The sequence below is a fragment of the Meriones unguiculatus genome, chromosome 11, assembly GCF_030254825.1.
Source record: "Meriones unguiculatus strain TT.TT164.6M chromosome 11, Bangor_MerUng_6.1, whole genome shotgun sequence".
NCBI lineage: Eukaryota > Metazoa > Chordata > Mammalia > Rodentia > Muridae > Meriones > Meriones unguiculatus.
Window position 1 is genome coordinate 19,941,471 of NC_083359.1, and position 22,996 is coordinate 19,964,466.

Here is a 22,996-nt window from a genome sequence, read left to right on the forward strand (position 1 = left end):
AGGCTGGTACATCGTTCCCTCACCGGGGAAGGCATGCACTTGAGTATGTCTGTGAGGATGTTTCCAGAAAGATTTAACAAAGCAAGGAAGCCCCACCCTGAGTGTGGGTGGCAGTATTCCGTGGACTATGGTCCAGACTGAAGAAGAAGAAGAACTGGAGCTGAGCACCAGCCATCATCTCTCTTTGCTTCCTGACTGTGGATGCACCGTGACCAGCTGCCTCACGTCCCTGTCACCAAGCTTCCCCTCCCCCAACCCCACTGTGGTGGACTATGCCGCTGAACTGTGAGCCCAAATCAGCACTTAATTCCTGAAGTTGCTACTGTCTGGTTTTCTCTCAGAGCCGTTAAGAAGAGAATACACACAATCAACACTCCGACCCAAACTGGGAAGGATCCCAGGCCACCCTAGTCTTTGTTTTCAGTTCCTCCAGCCTGGCTGAGAGGAGAGCTATGACAGGTTCCATGTTCACCGTCTCCATCCCCAAAGCATCCTTGTCGGCAAATCCTAGCCTTAATCCCGAGACCAGTGGTTCTGAACTGTCCTGACGCCGAGACCCACAACTTGAGAACCACTGCTCTAGAAACTACTTCTTTTCCCCTCTTTCTCTAGGTCGCTTCTGAGAAAGACCCCCCCCCCCCGAATATACACATTTTGTGGCAGCTTCGGGCATTTCAGCTGCCATGCTTCAAATGTGCCCTGTTCTCCCCAGGCTGGTGTTTTGAATTATTGTTCCCAGGCTGGTAGTGCTGGCTCGGGGCAGACCGGAACCTTTAGATAGCTGAGCTGAGCTGACAGAAGTCAGTCGCTAGCCATGGCCTTTGAAGAATCCACCCAATGCTCCACCCTCCCCACTGCAATGGGCTAAGCCCCCTGAGATCCAAGCCAAGATGACTCTTCCCTCCCTTAGGTTGTTTCTGTCAGGTATTTTGTCACAGAGGCACCAAGGTGACTCAGACCTCAGCCTTCACCCCACCTTGAAAAGCCAGCAGTCCCCGCACATCTTATTCCTTCTTTAAAAAAAAAAAAAATGAAAGAAAGACTTGCCTATCTTATGTGTAGCAGTGCTCGTCTGCATGTATGTACGTGCACTGTGTGTGCCATGCCTGTGGCGTGGAGAAGAGGGCAGCCCGGACTGAAACTGGAGTCACAGCTGTAGAGCACCATGTCCTGGAACTGATCCCGGTCCTCTGCAGGAACAACAAGTGCTTTTGACCCCCGACACATCTCTCCAGACCCTGTCTCACTCTTTAGCTCAGTCTGGTGCTTGCTTATTTGGTTGGTTGGCTGGATTGGGTTGGGTTTATCTTGTTTCGGGGGTCAGGGCTTGTACAATACAGTTCTCTCATGGACCGTGGGCTTCCTGTGTATTTGCTCTCGTGTGCCAAAAGCCACATTGTCAGTGTGTTTCTAGAAAAGCCTTTCTCTACCTCAGTGACAGTGACCAGGCTGGTATGGGGCCACGCTTTGATCGCCACGTAATTCTTCCTACTGAGTGTGAGGTTTATATTTGGTTTGACTTTTCTCCAAAGCTGTATCTATGTACACATGAGAATATTTTAAGATAGTTTTCCAACCCAGCTAGTCTCTGCATTTCCAATCTCTGTTTCCTCTCAATCATTTTTGAAAGTGTTTTGTGTACATTAAGTATGTGAACGTGTCTACGGGTACATAGGAGCTCATGAGCGTACATGTGCATTTGTGTAGGGGCAAAGGCTAAGAGGTCAAAGTCAGTTGCTCCCCTCAGTCACACTCCACCTTATTGAGGCAGGTTCTCTCACCGAGCCTGGGGCTCTCCAATAAGCCGGCAAGCCCCAGGCTCCCCCCAGTCTCTGCCTCCCCAGCACTGGGATTACAGACATGTGCCACCACCACTGGCTTTTATGTGGGCGGTTGGGAATTGAGCTCAGGTCCTCATCCTTGGGCATCAAACACTTTCCCCTCTGGGCCATCTCCTTGGCCCTTCTTCTCTGTTCTTCTGAAAAGGGGCTGATGGTTCCCAGGCTGACTCCTCCTCTGAGCTCCACCTCCCATGTAGGCAGCACGAGGTGGTTCTCGCTGTCCATGGGTTCACCCAGCCAAGGCCGAGCTCGTTTGATAGAAGTCACTGGGGGCCAAGGCTTCAGCAACTGTTTTTCCTGTGTGTAACACAGGCCACCCTTTGACTAGCCGCCTGCAACAGCTCCTGGCTCTAAAGACAACGCCACAGATTGTAGGCTTGTTTTCCAGGTTCCGCTGTCAACAACAGTGCCCACATCAACACTGCAGAATAAACCACCCAGAATAAAACTGGGCCCTGGCTCCTCACTCAACCGGAATGCAGGCTTGGCATCATAGTTCCATTTCTGTGGAATATACGCATTTTACCACACAGGCTGCCACGGCAGCAGCCCCCAGGGGAGGCTCATGTTGTGGAGGAAGCAAATCAGAAGTCTCTAGAAGGGTGGGCATAAAGCACAGGCCTTCTTGTTGCTGGACTCAAACTGGAAACCTTCCTATTTTTGGTCTACAATTCTACTACTGGCCTGGCAAGCCACACAGACGAGCCCAACATGAGCATGCATTTCTTTGGTTTGGTTTGGTTTAGTTTTTGTATTAAACAGCATCTTTAACTTGTCACGTAGTTGCAGCAGACCTTGAATTCCCGATCCTCCTGCCTCTACCTCCACAGTGCTAGGATTACAAGCATGCCACGCCACCCCTGGCTCTGTGCTGAAATTCCTTGGCTTCCGGCCTCATCCCTCTCATGGCTCTTGTGTACGCGTTAAATCTTGTGTCTCTCTCTCATAAAGACCCTTCCAATTACACTCAGACTTTGCCTAGATGACACGGACAACCTCCTCCTTCAAAATCTTCCATAGAATTGCGTCTTTAAAGAGGCTTCCCTCTCGATGAGGTCTTTACACATGTTGGCAGCCCAACCTTCCCCAGCAAAGGCATGGGAGGTGGCCAAGGCCACTCCAGAACATAGAGAGCCAAGTTCCCCACATTGGACTGGCTCCTACCTACTAAGAACCAGCGCACGAATCCAGTGAGAGGCTGAGGTGGGAGGAGAAAATGAACGTCAGTCATATTTGAGCTATCTAGCCTCAGGGAGACCAGGAGGGCTTGCCCAAGGGCAGGAGCTCATAGTTGCCTCTCTAAGCCTGCAACTGAGGTCCAGCCAGCCACTGCTTTTCCCTAATGCAAATGCCTTTTATCAGCTGTGCCGTCCTTCTGACAGGAAAGCCCCCGCTTTGATGAAACCAAGCTCTTTAAAAAGGAACGTTTTTCTCGAAAGCCGTAAAAGGATCCCCAGGAAATTAAACGGGGAAGACAGACGTCGTAAAGGCCCCAGACACTGGTTCTGACTTTTAAAATTGTCAGTTAAATTAAAGTTGGGCCATAGAGACTCCGTGCTCAGCTTGCCTTCCTGGGGGACAGGCTCTCTCAGGTAGAGCAGCCCAAGGCTGGGTGGAATCTGGGCCTGCAAGCCTGTGCTTGAGCTCTGAGGGCTGCAAGGGGGGAATCTGCCTGGGACAGCCAGGAAGCTGCCGCACCATCAATGGAAGGCTGTGGAGACTACATCTTGGAAAAGTGGGGAGCCCCCCCCCCAACATTCCAGGAGTCACTAGTATTTCAATCACTGGCATGACAAAATCTGACTTTCGGGGGAAGCCAACCTCTCTCACAAAATTAAAAATCCAGGAATAGTTTGGCCTGGGCATCTGGAATGTTATCCTCAGGATCCAGGTTTCATCCCTCTAATTCTCTACTTTCCTCCCTGTGGGCTACCTCATTCACAAATAAAAAGTGTTCTCCTGGTACCAAGAGGGCTGCTGCAGCACCAGCCTCCTGCTCTCACAGCCTGAGGCTCTGAAAGAAAATAGATTACTTCCCCTGAGAGCTTAGAGCCCTAGGTACCTGCTGGATCCAGGAGGAGCCAAGTGCCACCTGTGTACCCATCTTGCAGCCCAGTTTGCTGAGGGGCAGGCTTCGGTGGTAACTTCTTCCTTGTGCCACCCAAACTCCATAGCTCATAGGCAAGGGATGATGGGGTGTGCTGTTAAATGACAAGTTTGTTCTTATAGCCATGGACCGGCGAGCTTAATGGCGCTGCTAATCTGTTCCAACTGCCATAACAAAATTCTATGGTCTGGGTAGCCTGAAAACCAGGACTTTGGAAGTTGCTGGGCATGGTGTAACACGACTGGTTTCCGACTCACAGGCTTCTCCTCTGAGTGCCCAGGGCAGGGGCTGAGCATCAGTCCCCTTTAACAAGAATCCCAGTTCAATCATGGCGTCCTTCCTCATTAAAGGTTTTCTCCTGGGCTGGGGCAGGAGCAGGGCACACTGGTGTCTGGTGACATCCTAGCTGTTTGGCTACATCACAAGAGGTAGAAAAGAGAGAGGAGAAGTAGGTACCGTAACAGGCCCCAGACCTTAGCACAATTGACTCCATGATGGAAGTACCAGTCAGGCTGTAAAACTCACCACATAGACAGCAGCAGCTGCCAAAACTAAAACAAAGGCTTAATCCATCAAAGTCTCAAAATGTGCTTAATCTTGCCTTTTGGCTTCTGTAGTTCTGCTTCTGGCTAACTGTTCTTGTTAACTGAAGTGTATCAACCCAGAACATGGTTTTTGTGCTTAAAAGCTCACCCCGAGAAAGGCTCAGGGCTGCACTAGGATCCCAAACACCCAGTGTAGTCTCAGGCTGGCTAATAAATACTTTCTTTGGGCTTAAACCCATGTCTAAGCAGTCTTCCCTGGTGGGTACCCCACAGCATTACCTTCTGACAGCTCCCTCTTTGAGAAACATCATCTATTCCGAGATTCAACTCCCTCCCCCAGTCAGGTACTTCTCTTTCCCGTGTCCTGCTGACCTACCATGGGGCACAGCTCCTAAGGCTTCCACCATCTGTCAGGACTGCCACACGGGGACCCAAACTCTGGGCACATATACCTTTTGGGCAGGAGGAGCCAATTTGACAGATAAACGGAAATGGGGCTGTCCAGCTCAGACACGAGCTGCTGGTCAAGGCTTCGATGCTCTGTGTGCCTCGGAGCCTCCACGTCCTCCCTCTATGAGCCACCGGCAGCCAGCCCAGCTATGGCCCAGAACCTATGCTCCAGAATAGGGGTGTGGGGATAGGGAGTGCACATCAGACTCAGCCATCCAGATGTTGCAGGCACATGGGCCTGGACCCCAGCCACAGTGCCTGCACCCCCTTTCAGATTCCACTTCTAGAACCCCAGCCCCCAAAGCCATCTGCCCCTCTTGTCTCTCCATACTCCATCTTGATCCTGGTGACCACAGGTTGGCCGTGCGGCTCGCCTTCTCAGCGATGTGAGTCTTTGGGGATTTCCTGATTAAAGGATAGACTCACACTGTGCCTAACACCAGCAGCAGTTCTTGCTTGGTAACACATCATGGCTGTGCCCTGGGATGTGGCCAGAGAGATAACTATTAACTCCTTGAGATAGCTCAAAGCCATGGCGGCCATTTGTTCAACCGCTCCGATATTTACTGACATTTTCAGATTGTTTGCAGGTGTATGTGTGTTTTCACTGCGACCCAGCTCCATCATTAACTCAGAGTCACCTTAAACATTCATGACCCTTCTCTTGTGGGTCTCAGTTTCCCCATACATTCAGGAAACTGACCCATTTGATCTACTCTAGAATAGTTCCTGATCAGTCTTGTCCCTTAAATATTGTGCTAGGTATTTTTCTCATAACGGTGGCAAATACCTGACAAAAGCAACGTAAGGGAAGAGGGGGCTCATTTGGGTTCAAAGTTCATGGGTACAGGCCATCATGGAGAGGACATTGTGACAGCAGGAGCTTAAGTTGGCTGCCCATGTTGTGCCTGCAAATAGGATGGAAAGGGGCGAATGCTGTTGGCTTTTTCCTTCTCAGGTAGTTCAAGGCCTCGGTGTGTGGAACAGCACTGCCCACACTGTCTTCCCTCTTCACTTGACTGCATTAGAAGACACCCTTACAGCACACCAGGAGGTGTGTCTAAGGGTGAGTCTAAGTCTGTGCAAGTTGACAATGAACATCAACCAATATGAACATGGATCAGGGATTTATGAGTGCACGTCCATGTGGGTTTGACACAAACAGCGTTTTTCTTTTCCTTGTCTCTTTTGACAGACGATGTCTCTTTACCTAGACGTTGATTGCAGAAGAGACAGTCTCTTCAATACACAGTGCTGGGGAAAGCGGAGAGTCACACACAGAATGAAGCTGGACGCCTCTCGCCATGTACAGAAATCAGCTCAAAATGAGCCAGAGGCCTAAAGGGAAGACCTGAAATTTCCAGAAGAAAATGCAGGGGAGAGGGTCTGAGACATTGGTATAGGCAGACCTTTCTGCCTGAAAACACAGGAGATAAACAGCTAAAGAGATTCTATCAAAATGAAGCGGGTTTTAAAGTCAACATGGCCTGCAAGAGGCCCGAGAGCAGGTTCTCCAGCGGCAGGAAGGCTGCGTGGGGGTGAGGGTAGGGAGCAGAATGTGCAGTGAAGACACTGCCTCCAGGCTGAGGGTAAAGCCCTGCCTCCCTCCCCCTCCATCCTCCTAGACCCTTCTGTGACCCCATCTCCACTTTAATAGAATCTCATTTTGTTATTTCCATTTTCATTGTCCATGCGTCCCCCTGAACATATCAGTCTTCAGCGCCTTTCACTGTTTCTCTGTTCCCTTCTGGTAGTTCTGAGGCTTGTTCTTACATTTTTGAAGTTTGTTCTTACAGTTGATCAGTTTTGAGGTGAAATGCCCCTCCCTGTCCCAGGTGCCCAGGCCAGGACTCCCAGAATTATCTTGCCTTCTCCCCTTCCCTTGGCTACCACTCACTCCAAACACAAGGTCCCCCCCTTTTTTTTCCTTTAGGACTGTGAGGACATCACAGTTACGGGGTGGCTCATGTATGGGAGTCTTAACGGAGCCATAGAGCACTGTAGGGCTGCAACTGCCCAACTGGAAGTCTGAGGTGCGGGAGTCCTAGAGGAGCCGGTGAGAGGGTGAGTGGGACACAAAGCAGGGGTCCTTCCACTGGGGTCCTGACCCAGAGGGTGACCTCTTCAGAGTCTATTAGCTGGCTACTGCAGACTCCTCACTTATACCTAGGAGCACAGGCTCCAAGGAACACAAGGAAGAGGCTGTTGATATCACCCAGCAAGAATAAGAACGCTACCACAATGTTTTTTTTTAGCAAAGTTTGAAGCAAGCTTTATTAAATGCTGGCCTGGATGACAGACACTGGCCAGGTCCAGATCCGGACTTCCCAGAGTATGGCACCAAATTGCATTAGCCAGGGCAAACCCCACAAGGCTACATACTTCCCACTTTTGTCCTACCTCGGTGTGGGGGGGGCATACATCCCAACATACTTCCTGCCTGCACACCTCCCACTTACATGAGATGGAGCACAGCCTGTGAAGTTTGGGCAACCAACTCATATACAGAAGTGAAAACACGCGGCTTATTGTCTTCCGTGAACAACAGCCCCCAGCATCCCAGGAAGTTATCTCTCCTTGAGCAAGAGGAGCTTAGGTAGTTAGGGGTTAGATCATTTTTCCTCTGTAGATCTCTTAAGCACGACAATTAAAACTTAAAGCATAACATTAGCCCTCACAAAGCCAGGAGTCTGTGAAGTACAGACCCAGACCCTCCACAGAGGTCTAACCTGGGAAAGGTCCAGCTAGCCATGGGCCACTGTTAGAGCAGAGTTACAGAGCCTAGCCTGGACAGCTGAAGTGACTGAAAAGACAGGGCTTCTGAGATATAAAGAGACATGAGCCTTGCTGTGGTCTGCTGTGCGCGCCCAAATAGCACATACAGGAAATGCAAGCCTAATGGTATGGTAGCCAGTGCTGGTGTGAACGGCTTTATCAGGAAGAGAAAGAGACCCAAGTTGGCATGCTTGGTCTCTGTTGTGTTGTTTTAGTGAGGGGGTCTTCATCGAGTGCCAGCTCCATGCCCACGAACTTCCTAAGCCACATACAAGTTCACATGCTAAAGAACACACTTGTGTCGTGATGGGGGTGGGGAACGAGACAGAGAGACACACAGAGAGAATACGAATGTGTATGAGTATGGTATGTGCATGTGTGGTATGCATACATGAGTATGTGCGGGTGTGTGTGCCCACACGGGCATGTAGGGGCCCGAGGAGGATATCTGGCATCATTTCCTATCACTCTCTACCTTTCACTTGATGGCTGGTGGCCATCAAGCCCCGCAAATCCTCTCGTTCCCCTAGCTCCCGCCCCAGCACACAGTAACAAGCATGGCCTGTGGCCAGGCTTGGCTTTTTACACGTGTGCTGAGATCCAAACTCAGATCCTTGTGGTTGTACAGCAAGTGCTCTCGGCCACTGACTCGTGTCCCCGAATCCCACCTTTGTCCTTTATAAATGTTCCAGTCCGGGGCACTCAGTGATAGCAACAGAAGACAGACAGAGAGACCACCTGTTGCTGAAGGCGGATCTGAGAAAACAGATGGGCATGACTAACAGCCTGGGCAGGTTGGCCAGGCCAGGGTGGCGCCACCCTCCCGAAGTCCTCCAGGCTGGACTTGTCATCTGGGTTCTCCTAGAAAGGAGCGCTTTCAGATTCACAACCCCTCCCCCACCATTCTCCCTGCCAGCCTGGCCAGCCCCTGACATTTCCCTTCTAATGAGATGTTCTAAATGGCCTCTTGTGCTAGTTCAGACTCTAATGGAGATGTCCTCATCCTTGGCCATTCGGATCATTAGTAAAAAGGTTAATGGTTCCCCCACTGGGCCAAATAGCCTGTAGATTTTAGGGCCTCTCTCCCTGTCCACGTCCCCAAGCTGGGGCTCTCAGACCGTCAGAGTACTGGCTGGAGAGCTGTGGACCCAGATGCCAACAGAGACAGGGTGACTCCAATAGAGCTGTGGTCCATGGTGTGAACTGATGACAGAGGGTTGGAAGGGATGGCACTGCCGACATCATCCTCCGGAATTGAAGGACTAGAACTCACATGACGTCCAGGCTCTGCCTCTTGGTCATTTGTAGGAGCAGCTTTTGTCTTCCTCACCTGCTGTCCCTCTCAGGCCACCCTTTCTACCAGCAAGAAAGAATTCATCTTGGTCCTCCGGAACCATGGCTCACCTCTGCTGAAAACCTCCCCGGATCTTCAAAAGGACGTCAGGAGTTGCCAATCCTACCTCAGAGCTCTCTGCCTAACACAGGCCGCCTCCTAGTCTGTAGAGCATCAGAACAGGTCAGCAAGTGCAAGCCCTGGCTCTAACTGGAGGCCACCCACACCTAGAGCCCAGGGCCCGATTCCATGGGCCTTTTGGTTTAAAGTCCACTGAGATGAGTAATAATTATTTCCTCATGAGTCCCAAATACCTCAAAATGAACATAGCTACATCAAAATGAATATAGTAACTGAGGTACCAGGTACCTCAGTTACTACCTGCAGCACACCCAAACGGTAGGCCGCGTGTTTCCTGTTGCAGCCCTAGGAGGACAGAGGCGCCTCCTACACCATTTTCAAATATTCCTTTAAAAGGCCAATACCTACCCATGTAGACTTGCTGTGGCCCAAGTTGGATCATTATACATACCCCCCCCCAAAAAAAAAATTGTGTCTTCTAAGGCCTGAGGCCCACTACTTCGGATGTAGTATTTATTTTGAGGTGTTTGGGAGTCTTAAGGAAATAATTATAGTCATCTCGGTGGACTTTTAAACCTTGTAAAAAGAAGGGATGGCACAGGAACCTCGCAGAGAGCACCACACAACCACACAGGGAGAAGACAGCCCCCTGGAAGCCCCACAGAGAGGCTTAGGAGAAAGCAGCCTGCAAACTCCTTGATCTTGGGCCTCAGGCTTCCAGGATTGGGAGACAATGTATTGTTACTTTAGCAACCCTTGTCTGTGACTGTTGTGTCCTGGTTCTGAGAGCACCCTGACCCCAAGGGAGTGCTCCAGCTGCTTCTCTGGAAAGCCAGGATAAAAGTATCCAGGCCACACCCTGACACGCAGAGCTGGTATCCAGAGTAGGCCTCGGGCTGGAGCTCCCAGGCCCACTGCCCTCATGGTCACAGTGGCTCCTAAGACCTCAGCAAAGGGGTGGCACAGGGTAGTTTATTAGGCTATGAAATCCAAGCAGAAAATTATGCCCTGATCTTCTCTCCTGGCTCTCAAAGGTGAAGGGAGCAGGTAGCCCCTCCCCACACCCAAGACATGTACCACTTCCCCTCAAGCCTAGCAGGGAGAGGAGCCTGCACCCGTCAGAGCTTCTCAACAGACCCAGCTCCCCAGGTGACATTGGGTCTGCCTACCTGTGTGGGTTGCTCTAGCATCTCCCTCCTGACCAGCTTCCAGCCCCAAAGCCTCCTACTGCAGCTTAGGAGAATTCAAAGCCAGAGGAAATGAAGCAGGACAGGCCCTCGACCTCAGTGCCCTGCCCTGTAGATAGTGTTTGTAGGTCACTGCTTTCTTGTAGTGCAGATGTGAAGGCTACCTTATCTGTTAGACGGCAGGGTAAAGATGCCAAGTTCAGGGCAGGGTACAAGCCGGTCACGTGGGGGCTAATGAAACTGATGGAAGGGCGATGAGGGTTTCAGAGCCTCTGGCTACAGTCCCCCTGGCTCAGGGATGAAAGCCTAGATCTGCAGTCCAGAAAACTGAGCAGGACGCTAGGCCAGTTCCGCATGAAGCTGCAGCCCTACCACAGCCGGAGCCTGCCACCTGCATATACCACACACCTGGGCAGCTCTCTGGTCCTCTCTGACTTCTGAGACTGCTCTCACCTCTGCGCCCAATGTCCATTCATGAACTAGAACCCCAGGCAGGCTGCTACCCACTGCCTTTCGCCTCTAGCTCTACGCGGCTTTCTCTCCTGCAAACCAGACTGCGGCCCTGTTCCTCCCTTCCAGTGACTCCTCCTGCCCTGAGTTTAGCCCAGGTCCTGAGGATCCCCAAGGTACACGTCACAGCCATACCCTCCCTCTCATCACCAGCCCACCTTACAGCCCTCAAAACCATCCCCATGCCCTTGCCTTCCCAGTTACCTGGGTTACTCCTTCTATCCGGAATCCCTACCTCTGATTTATAGCAAACCCACCATTTGAGAGGAAGGGGGCTGGAGGGTTGAGACTCAGCTGAAAAAGTGCTTGTCTGACTTGTTCTAAGCCCAGGATTTGATTTCTGGCACCCCCATAAACCACGCCTGTGCGCATCTGTAATCCCTGCACTTGGGAGGTAAAGGCAGAAGGGTCATCAGTTCAAGATCATCTTCAGCTACACAGCAAGTCTGATGCCAAACTGAGCAACATGAGACCCTGTCATAAGGGGAGGGGAAGAAGAGAAAAAAATGAAAGAAGAGGGAGCAGATGTCGGGTCAGGCTCCCACCCAGCTCAAGCTTTTGGAATCCTCCATTTCATCATCATAGGGATCCAGGATGAACACATGGGGAGGAGGGAGTGAATAAATACAACCTCCCAACCCCGCCTTGAACTCACTTAGGCAAAATGGTGATAATCAAACATATTACAACCTACAAGGGAGAATGGGTAGAGGCCTAAATATAGTACCCCCTCCGACCAGGCAGTTCTTGGCTGCAGGTTTTAGCCTCTGCATCAGCCTCTTTGTCTCATTTCCCACCTCCTGGTCCCCTCTCCTCCGTCTCATGCTCAGGGCTCATCATCATCTCCCCCAAAGAGATAGTACAGGTTTTCCCAAGGTTATCTGAAAGAATGAGGAAGGGCCTTGTAATCCCTTCCTGCTGCAGTGCCCTGCCTCAGGGGATGGTGGGACCTACCTTCCATCACAGATACCCAGACCAGGGGTCCCACTGGCCCTCCTATGACTTTTAGGTTGTCATTAAAAAGATGAGTCTCAAAGAAAATCCCATTAAAATGAAAATTAACACTCCACACACCCCACGAGGCTGGAGTTCTTCATATCTATCCTGGCGAGAAAAATCTTGCTTGTGTGCCCAAGGGGGCCTGTTCGAGATTGCTCTCTCCAGTGTGGTGTGTAATAGTGAAACCTCACAAAGAATAGGAATTCCAGTGCGACACGTGAGTAGCAGGGACCCGCATGGAGCGGGAAAAGCTATCTTTCTGCAGCCATGCCACAGGAAGCCCCACACTCCCTCAGCACAAAGGGCTCAGGTGAGGTTTCCTCTGGCATTCAGTCATTTGGAGAGAGTCACAAGCTCCCCTCAAAGCATGCTACGTTCTGTTGAGGCTGAGCACAGAGTCAAACCGACTGTTGTACAACACTCTGTTGTATTAGGGTGCTGGAGTTGCCAGCACAAACACTCAGAAAACAAAGTTATTCTTTCACTGTCCCAAAGGCCGGAAGTCTAAGTACCATGGTGTGGCCAAGTAGGTTTCTCTTGGGCACTCTCTTTCCTTCTGTGTGTTCATGACTGCCTTCTCCCTGTTTCTTCCTGAAGTCAACCTACATCTGCTTGTGTCTTAATCCTTTCTCATAAGGACACCAGTCATGTTAGGACCCACCCACATGATGCCGCTGTTCCTCAATCACCTCCTAATGATCCCGACATATGCCTTTTAGGGAGAGAATTCAATTCTCGTGTGCTTACTGCGGATGAGGCGCTATTGCAAACGATCCATCCTTTCTTCCATTTCCTTCTTGCAACAACCCTCTGAACAATTTTCATCATCCTCACATTACAAAGGATATAAAATAAAAAACAAAAAACAAGCTTCAAAGAGATGAAGGCAACTGTGTAAGGTCACCCAACCTTAATCATCAGCTGACCTTCTGTCCCTGTGGCGGCAGCTTCATTTTGTTTTGTTTTGAGACAGGGTCTCATGCAGCCACAGCATGATAAATAGGCATGCCGACCTTGAACTCATTTTCAGCCTCCATCCACCGATTACTGGGATTAAAGGCATGTCCTACCATGCCTTGCTTTCTGTCTTTTTCTAATGGACACATGATGATTATATGCAGTTCTGGGGTGCTGTGGGATAGTTCATGTGATGTGTAATGAACAAAACAGAGTAGTTGGCCTCTCTGCCTTCTTAAGCAACTATCATTCCTTTCTTGGAACCTTCAAACTCCTAGCTTAAAGGTCCTTCTGAAATTGATAATCAGTCATTTTCCCTCAAGCCACCCTACTATGCTGTAATGCAGTGTTTCTCAACCTGTGGGTCATGACCCCTTTGGGTGTCAAACAACCTTTTCACAGGGGTCACATATTAGATATCCTGCACAACAGATATTTACATTATTATTCATAACTGTAGCAAAATTATAGTGATGAAGTAGCAATGAAAATAACTTTGTGGTTGGGGGTCACTACAACATGAGGAAAATATATTAAAGGGTCGCAGCATTAGGGAGATTGAGAACCACTGCTATGAGGCCTTAGAGCCTCAGCTCCTCAGCTGCTACTCCAGAAGGTGGGCTCTGGGGCCAGGGGGTTACTTGTGCCACTCTTGAGGCCTGGCACTGAGAAGGTGCTATACGAGAGAGTGATGGCCAGAGATGGGCTCTCCTTCAAGGACCCCAGTCCCCACAAGGCTCCCCTAGTCTCCTTCAGTGCTTGGCTCACAGCTGAGCCCTCAGGCCTCCTAACAGCCAGCCCCAGCTCCCAGTCCCCAGGCCTGCCCAAACTCAGGCACCTCAGAGCCGCAGAGACAGCACAACCCTCTGGTAAAAATCAATGCCATTGCCAGTGAGCAGCTGGGCTGAGCTTCCCCGGGCTCAACCGTATCCCAGCAACAACACGCACATCCCCTTGTCTGCAAGCTCCTGAGAAGATCCTGCTCTCAGACGCCAGGGCCCAGCTAGTCCCAGCTCAGAAACCACTGAGCCTGCAGCCTCCACTCAGGCTGGAATGGGCTCAGCAGATCCCAGGCTCCTGGGCCAGGAATAGACCCCCTCCTAGAGAAAGCTAAGAAAGATGTCCTGGTCAAAGGGATGGTCAAAGAACCATCATGGGTTTCTGAGGTCTCTGCCACCTAACTCCTAACCCCTCATAGGTCTGCTGCTCCTCTGGAGGATAGTTAATCCTCTGGCCAGAAGAGTCTGCAGAGAGACAGTGTCCCCTCCCCCCGACAGTGAGAACAGTTGGAAATTGACAAAGCTCTGGAAACAGGTGCACAAGATGAACGCTTTACAGAGAAGCTTCCAGAAAGCACCGTATCCTCCCTAAGCCACAGGCTCTTCCAAAGAGGACCGGGAACCCCTTGCTGTTGAGGAAACACATCCTCTCCCTGTCTCAACTGTCCCGAGACATCAGACCTTGTGGTTGCATGCCCAATTCCCATGCTATGGAGCCTGGTTGGCCTTGAACTTTCCTTTGGTGCTTGGCTGAGGTAGAGCTGCCAGCCAGGGCTGGGTAGAGGAGACAGGAAGATAGAAGCTGCAGGCTGGATGCCAGCCCCAGGCTCGCTCGCCAGCCTGCTGATTTGCACTGCTGTGCTCCTAGTTACCCTCTTTGATGGGTCTGTTTGTTCTGGTGGCTAAAGCTGTTTCCCTCTCTCCTTCTAACTTACTGAGAGTTGTTGTGGTTCCTTTTCTATTTTCTCTGAGGTTTCCTTGTAGAAACTGTCAGCCCACTTCCTCTGCCAAACTTAGTTATTTTCCATTGTCTTATGCATACCATTGATTCCTTTTCTTTGGCCGTGATGCCTTTTGAAGACCCTTTGTGGTCGGTCTTGTCTATAGCCGACAATGTTTTGAAGGCAAGAGACCAGGTCTTGGAGCTGGGCGGTCTTGCCATTGTTGATAACTTAGTCTCTTAGAACGATGGGTCCTTCATTTCTTTATATGGAAACTTGGGACAGATGGACGTGTCTATGGGGATGGATGAGTCATATCTGTTCAGGGTTGTCATTTTAAAGTCCCTGACCCAGGACATTGCCTACCACAGGTACACGGCCATTGGCACCACATGTTAGCATTGGTATCAAGAGTCTGGGATGACAGTTGTGGGGTCAGTAGTTTTCTTGTCTTTTCCTTCCCATGGGGAGGTTCTCAGCCACAACTGAAAAACCTGCACAAAGGGGCTCAGGAATGAGGAGGGACAGCTCACCTACAATCCTGAACCTGCCAGTCTGTCTATCCATCCCTTTCCTTTTCTGCTCAGCTCTCCCTGGGTGAAGAACAAACACATTAACCCCAGCCCCTGTGGTGGGATTAGGAATGTGGCTTACAGGAGACCAATCAGCATTCTAAACATTTTCCCCCAGTGCTTTTTAACCGGACCAAAGGCTTTGGGGGTGTCACTTCCTAGAGAACAGGCTGGGAGACATCTTCTGCTACAGTTTGGAGCTTCAAGAAGGAAGCTGGCCTGGAAGGAGTACCAAAGGCTGATTGAGGAGGGACTTCACGCATGGATCCAGGGTATGCTAACAGCTTAGCTCACAACTGGCTTATAGCTGAAGGGAATCTGCCTCTCTATGGGTTGCTCCTGGCACCCCCTCACCCTTCTATTAGGTGCATTCTGGATTTTTGAACTGATGTTGAGTTGAGTCTTAGGGACCATTAAGATGGACCTAATATTGTTTGCAGATGAGAAAGGCATGACTCATGGGTCTTGAAGTGTTCAACCTTGGAATATCTCTGATCAAGGCCCTAGAAGACCCCTTCAGTGAACCTTTCAAAACACTGCAGAAAGAAATTGAAAAAGACGGCAGAGGATTGACAGGCTCCCACTAGACAGAATCAATACTGTGGAACTGGTTGCATTACTAAACGCAGTCTGCAGATTCAGTGCGGGTCCCACCGATATTCCAATGACATTCCTCACAGGAACATAAAACGCATCCTAAAACTCATACAGAAGCACAAAAGACCCCCAATGGGCAAAGCAACACTGAGCAAAAAGAACAATGTTGGAGTTATCCCCACACCTGATTTCAGGTTATACTGCAGAGCCATAATAACAAAACAGCATAGTCCTGGCACCAACAGAGACACTCACATCAATGGAAGAAATAAAAGAGCCCAGTGTAAACCCACACACCTGAAGCCATGTGGTTTCTGACAAAGATGTCAAAAATGTACACTAGAATAAAGACACCATTCGGTGCAGGGGAAACAGCATATCCACTGTAGAAGAATAAACTAGATCCCTGTTACATCCTGTACAAAAATCAGCTCCAAGTGGAGCAAAGACTTCTGTAACATAAGACCTAAAACTCTTAAACTGCTAGAAGAAAGCACGGCAAACATTTCCGGACATGGGCACGAGCAAGGACTCTCCAGGTTAGGAAAGAAAACCAGTAATTGACAAATTGGATTGCATGAAATTAAAAGGCTTTGGCATGACAGAGGGAAGTAATCGAGTGAAGGTTAGGGGTTGGGGGTAGGACAGATTTCTAGCCATGTATCTGACAGAGGATTAGTATCTAGAGTATATAAGGAACTCAGAAACTGGGAACTGGAGAGATGCTCCAGCAATTAAGAGCTCTTGCTGCTCTTGCAGAGGACCTGGGTTTGGTTTCCAGCGTCTTCCTGCCCCTGCATGCACTTCAATACATGGTGCACATGAATTCACACAGGCACATGAGTGAAAAAGACACCTTTGAACAGAGAGAACTCAAAAGCTAAATACCAACAAAATGCCAATTGGTAAGCAAACTAATGAAATAAACAAATTCTGGGAAGACGAAGTGTGAGCGGCCCGTGAACACGTGAAAACATGCTCCACAGCCTCCTTTGTCTATCAGAAGCGGACTAAAACAACCATTGAAAGTCCATCTCACCCACATCGGCACAGCTATCACCGAGAAAACAAAGAAATGCTGTTGGGGACGTAGCACCTAAGACGTCTCACACGCTACTGCCAGGTTCCATCCACTATGGAAATCAGTATGGAGACTCCTCGGAAAACTGAAAATAGAGTCAGCACATGATCCAGCTACGCCATTCCTGGGAATGTATTCAAAGGCCCCCACGGATACATTCACACCTGTTTATTGTGACACTATTCATAACTGCCAAGTCATGGTGTCAGGCTAGGTGTCTGCCAGCAGATAAGTGTATATCGAAAGGCCATTTGTATACACACCTGAGTTTGGGACATAATAAAAAAAAAAGAAAGAAAGTATGTTGTTTGTAGGAAAATGGATGGAACTGGAAGTAACCAGAGAGGTAAAGGTTGCATGGGTTCTCTTATTTGTAGAGCTTAGATTTTGTGCAGACACATAAAATCAAGTGTCTCTCTCTATCCTTAAAATACCTGGAACAATGTAACTATTATTGTGTCTACAGTTGTTGAGTGGTGTTGCTCAGAGAATGACGTAAAGGAAAACCCTGCACAAGGGCTACATAGTGAGGGTCTGTCTGAAAATAGAGCGGGGGTGAGCATTCTTGACCATGGCTGTTGGTTAGACCCAGAGGCACATACCCCATAGATACGGAGACCGGCTGTGGCCATCTTCCTACCTACCCCGTCCTCATTCGCTACCTGCCTCGCTCCCTTTGTTTTTCCCCATTACATGCACCACTGACATCCTCTATTTCTGTTTTATATTTGTAGCCACTAGAATGTCCATTGCGCCCCCCCCCCGGGGGGGGCAGTGAGTCCTCCTTTTTTCCACAGCTGTGTGCAGTGTCCAGGACCTGGGGGTGCGACAGTGGGGAGGAGAGTACACAGTGACTTGTTGAACGGTGAATGGACAGTAGATGATGCGCCGCAAAGGGCCTGCTCTCAGGAGATGCTGTTTGAGCCAAATGGTGAGAAGCAGACCTTTGAGGCTCGGGGGAGGGTCCCCAGACTCAGGGAAACGCAAAGGCTCTGGGGGCAGCAACAAGGGGCCAGAGCGAAGAGTAGGAGCCCGAAGTGTAGGGAAAGCGGAGTCTAGCAATGGTGACGTGGAGGGCACTGTGGGAGGTGAGGCTTGGAGGGGTTAACCGGAACCTTCTGGGAAGCCTGGGAGAGCTTTCTGTGGGACCGCAAGCTAGGCACTCTGAAGGCAAGCTCTTCCCTGGCTCTCAAGATGTTAGTGCAAGGGGGGGACACCGGAGATGAAAGAGGAACCAAGGGGCAAGCCTGCGGAGACATCCTGGTCAGGCAGTTGGGTGGGCCGGGAACAAGAAGCGGCCACATGGGAGCAAAGACCCTTATTCGGGCTTCTTCCCTGGCACCAGCTGACCTAGCTCTTTCTTTTATTCCAGCATCTTGACGCTTCCAAAAGGCAACCTGAAAATGCCGAGAAGCCTCTGGAACCTCCGGAAAACGGAGGAGCTCTCCAGAGCAAGGTTTTCAACCTGTGACCCCTTTGGAGGTTAAACCACCCTTTCTAGGGGGTTGCACATCAGATATTTACGTTACGATTCGTAAGAGTAGCAAAACTACAGTTATGAAGTAGCAACAAAAGATTTTATGGTTGGGGGGGTCACCACAACATGAGGAACTGCATTAAGGGGTCGCAACTTTAGGGAGGTTGAGAACCGCTGCTCTAGGGGGCTTCACGGGGCAGGTTCAACTGCGAGAGCCTTTTCCATACGATAACCACTGTCTTCTGTTACACTCAGATAGTGGCTACCTGCGCCGTGGAGCGGTGCCCCAAGGCAGGCTAGCAAGCTATAACAGAAAATCCCGGAAATTTCCAGAAGTTCAGGCCCCTCCCAGTCTGTTAACCCTTTCTCAATCTGTGAGGGTGCAGAAGGGGAGGAGCTGGGAAGTGGGAGGAGACGTGGGAGTGTTCAGAGGGGGAGGAGCCCAGCTCAGCCTGAAAGGCAGAAGTGGCTATAGAACCCAGGAGAGGCACAGGCCAGAAGAGGGATGAGCTGCGGTTGACCTGTGCCCGCCCTGCAGCAAGGAGACCCTCTGTGGCTGCAGGGAGCAGAAATATTGCACACTCAGGAAATAGCCACCGCCAGGCCAGGCCACAACCAGAGCAGGCTAAGAGGGCTGCCTCCTTTAAGGCTGCCGAGAGCTCTAGAAGCAAGCTCGTGGGAAGTAGAGGAAGGTTCCCTTCGGAACAGTCATTTCCCCCAGAGCCACCCACTTCCTGTCCAGAGACCAAGCGTACCCACAAGGGTAAGGTGATGATTAAAGTCACTCGGAGAAGCTGTCTTCGTACTTCTGTCCCAAGACCGCAAAAATGCCCCACTTTCTGTTTACATAACTGAGGGAGACCTTCATTACAGAGCAAAGGCGATGTGCCCAGAGGAGCCTGGCGCGCCACAAAACAGCCTGCAACTTCAGAAGAGAACAAACACCACTCGGCCCCACAGGACACCTCTCTGGTGAGGCACCTGTGCCAAGGCGGGCAGGTGTTTCAGCATGTGATCAAGCTGGGGAGGGAAGCCAGCTTTTGAATGCCTTGGGTATAGAACTACAGAGGCTGGAGAAGGGAGCGGGGGCGAGCTAGGCCAGCCGAGGTTTGGTGTCACCCTGGGAGGATTTTGGTCAGGAATTAGAGAGACAGATCGCTGTCCTAAATTTGACCACAAGTCTCCATTGCTCCAGGAAAGAACACTGTAGATCCGGTGTGATTGCTTGGGAAAATATTTGTAGCCACTTAGCAGACCGGTGAGGAGTATGCAGAGAAGAATTTCCAGACACTGGAAGCTGGACCAGGATGTGACACCAGGAAGCATCCCAATTAAGGGTCTTTCGTGGACAGCCATTCTCTTTAAGCATCCATAGCTCATGAAGTGTCCGGGACTGTGTGGTAGTGGAGGCCATCCTGGGGCTCAGGATGAAGTGGCCTGGGTAAGGTAGTTGAGAGGGGGAGAAGCCAAGTTGGGGGAGGATGCAGAGCAAGAGGAACGAGGCTGAGGGAGTTCCTCTAGCCAGCTGACATTTCACAATCTAGTGCTATTGATGTTGAAGACCAAGGCTCACTGGAGACGCAGTATGGATGGGAATCACCCAGAGTTTCTAAGGGAAGACCTTAGACCAGTCATGATGCCTCCGCAGATGGACGTGTGCCAGGATCTATCTGGAAGAGTCTCCCGGCTACTAGAAAAGAGACTGGTATTCAGTCAACCCAGGACAATATAAAGATACGGAGGGGAGGGGAAGGGTTGGAGAAGAGAGTCGGGAATGCACTCACTTGAAGATGGTCATTACCATGCTACAAATGATGCCCACACACAAAAGGATCACACGTAGGGGCTGCCACTCCCTTCCTTCATCTCCAGTCTAGTGCTTCCACGGTGTCACCTGGAAGCCTGTGACATGGAGAATGAGGATCTGACTCCCAAGTGGGAACCAATGTCAGCAGGGTCGACCCTGTGAATGCAGGTTCTGGGGGACGGCTGCTACCTGGAGAATTGCCTCCTTCTAGAGTTCTACAGGTTCAAGGTCGTAGGAGCCTCCTGAGTAAGCTTGCTTCTCTCTACCAAGAGGGAGAAGGAGGCTAAGAGAGGAGTCTTCATGCAGTGAGCTTGCAGATGGAAACCAGAAGCAGAGGACACTGAGGCCAGAACATGTGAGGCTGAGCCAAGCTTGGGAGGCAGAGGGAGCTGCGGATGGTCCTGGCTGGGCGTGGTTCTGGAATGTCAGACTGAAAAAAAATTCCTTTCATCTTGTAGGATATGGGAATGGTGGGCAGTTTTCACAAGCGCATGAGGGCCTGGAGGGAACAGCAGGGTCCCTGGTAGGATGGGTCAGAGGTGAATGGGAGGACAATGGTGGCACCTGTTTGGACACTAATAGACCTAGGGTTCCTGAACACCAGAGGGCAGATCTTGGGATCCTCTTCCTAAGAGGGGAAAAGGACACTCAGAGTGGGAGTTTACCCATGAAACTTACAGAAAAAACAGGACAGAGAGCTAAGCATACATTGTGTCCCCATGGTGGGAACACTGATTTCCTTATCATCTCAGTGGCAGTGATGACCCCTTACTTGGGGAACTGGAGGAGAGAAACCACATCCTTCGACCCACCTAATCTATAGTCAGAAAGTCCAGCAAAGGAACTCTGGGAACCATTAAAGTGCATGTGTGAAGTTGGCATCTTCATCAGCCAAAGAAAGGGGCAGGAGGCCAGACCTCCCTGCAGGCTATTGTGGGCTGGGGAAGGGAGAGGGACAATAGGAGAGAAGTAAAAAAAAAAGGCAGGGAGCAGGAATGGGTTCTGTGTCATTTGGAGGTGAGTGTGCTATGCTTGACTGTACATACCAGGTAATGAATGGAGTCTGTGTAAGGCCCCAGGATAGCTTAAAAGATCCCCAAACCAGGTCCAACCTCATACATTTTTTAGTTCTGTTGCCAGGGCCGTTTACTCACCAGCTGTGTGACTTTCTCTGGGGAATCTGTTTTGATTCACCCCAGAGAGAGAAGGCATGGATAGACCAAAGACATGGCTCCCACCCAAGTCTACCTTGAGGAAGCAATGAATTTTGTGGGGGGGGGTTATTTACAGAACGACGGGTGACGAGTCACTCACAGGAGCATGAACAACTGACAGGCGGCATCCTTTTTCCAGACACTGCTGGCTCTCTTCACACCCTTGGGTGAGGTCAGGAGCCCTCCCCGTCTTCTACGAGAGACTGTTGGGGGGCCCAACCTCATGATGGCCATATGCGGGTAATCGTAGATGCTCGACTTTCAAGGCGGCCTCAGCCACGCCACGCCCCGGGGACAAGGGCCTACAACACCATGCACCCACTTGTGGGTGGCTCTCCTTATTTCTGCCCAATTATAGGTTGAAAATATCAAAATTAATATTAATAAATATTAATAGTAATAAATATATTAAACTTCAAGAAACAGTCCTAAAGTTTTAGATAACTTTTTTGCACTGTAGATTAACTTTTCTGCTTTATCTTAGTTATCACTAATGTCTCACTGAGCCTAATTTGTAAATTTAACCTCATTGTAAGCACACAAGCCTAAGAAAAATGTAATTTAGGAGGAGCATTATAGCTCCCCTAGATTGGGGACTCCCCTGGGGGTCTTGTGTGAACCTCCTGCAGATAATGGAGGAGGCGTCTTTCTGTCAGTTTTACTCCAGTGTCCATCCCCAGAGCTGCCAACAGCATTGAACTACTTTATAACAGACATTCGTTCTTCATAATTACTGTGAGAGAACCTTGGCAGCTCGCAAAGCGAAGTCCTTCTCAGGACGGCGCTTGACTGTCAGGTTTTCTTTTTACTAACTCCTTCCTCGCTGGCTTTTGACTCTTAGTCCTGGAGAACTTGGGATCCTCCAAGCCCTTCTCTCTATTCATGGTCACTTTCCCGTCCATGTTTATGCAACTCCACGCTTCCCGCCTGCGGGCCCTTTTCATTTTGGTTGTGTCCCAGTTCGTTTATGAAACCACCTTTGCTTTGCTGTTTTCTGGTTCCCTGCCGCATCACAGTGTCAGGGCACATGCTCTGAGGACGGGCGGCCTGAGTTCAAAGCCGGTGACAGCTTGCTCCACCACGCCAGGCAAGGTCATTGCCTCCCACAGAGTTCAGAATTTCATCCTTAAAGAGGACACACAGACGCCTCCAACCCATAGTGGTTCGGCTTGGATTTTTTTTTTTATTATTATTTTTACCTTTACGGTGGCTCAAAAGCAATACACTGTAGAAACCATACTTTGCATTTTGAATTTAGATCTTTTCCCAGGCTAGCAAGATGCAAAGTGTATTCCTTCCCAACGCTGTAGAGCCGCAGAGCGCCTCAGCCCATAGCTCAAGATCACATGTAGAAAAAGCCTACGCTCTCTATGCAAAAGTGCCTAGGCTGCAACCTGAGGGCCACGTGTGTCCCCGGGGAGCTGGGAATGCAGTCAAAGCATTTGAAGACAACAGCATCTTGTTGCCATGTCAAAGACTCAGACAGTGTACTTAGGGGGCCAGCAATTTTTTCTCAAGGGAGTACAGTCGACACTTCATTACGCAACAGGCTTGGTGCTCGGCATTTTCGGCTTCGTATTTGTTGATGTAAGTGAGTGGTTTAAGGCAAGCTACACTGTGGTTGTTCAGAGGACTAGGTCTACAAAATGCATTTGGGTCTTAAGGATAGTTTCAACTTACGATAGATCTATTGAGACATAAGCCCATCATAACCCAGTCTGCAGGCAAACGCGGACGGAACTC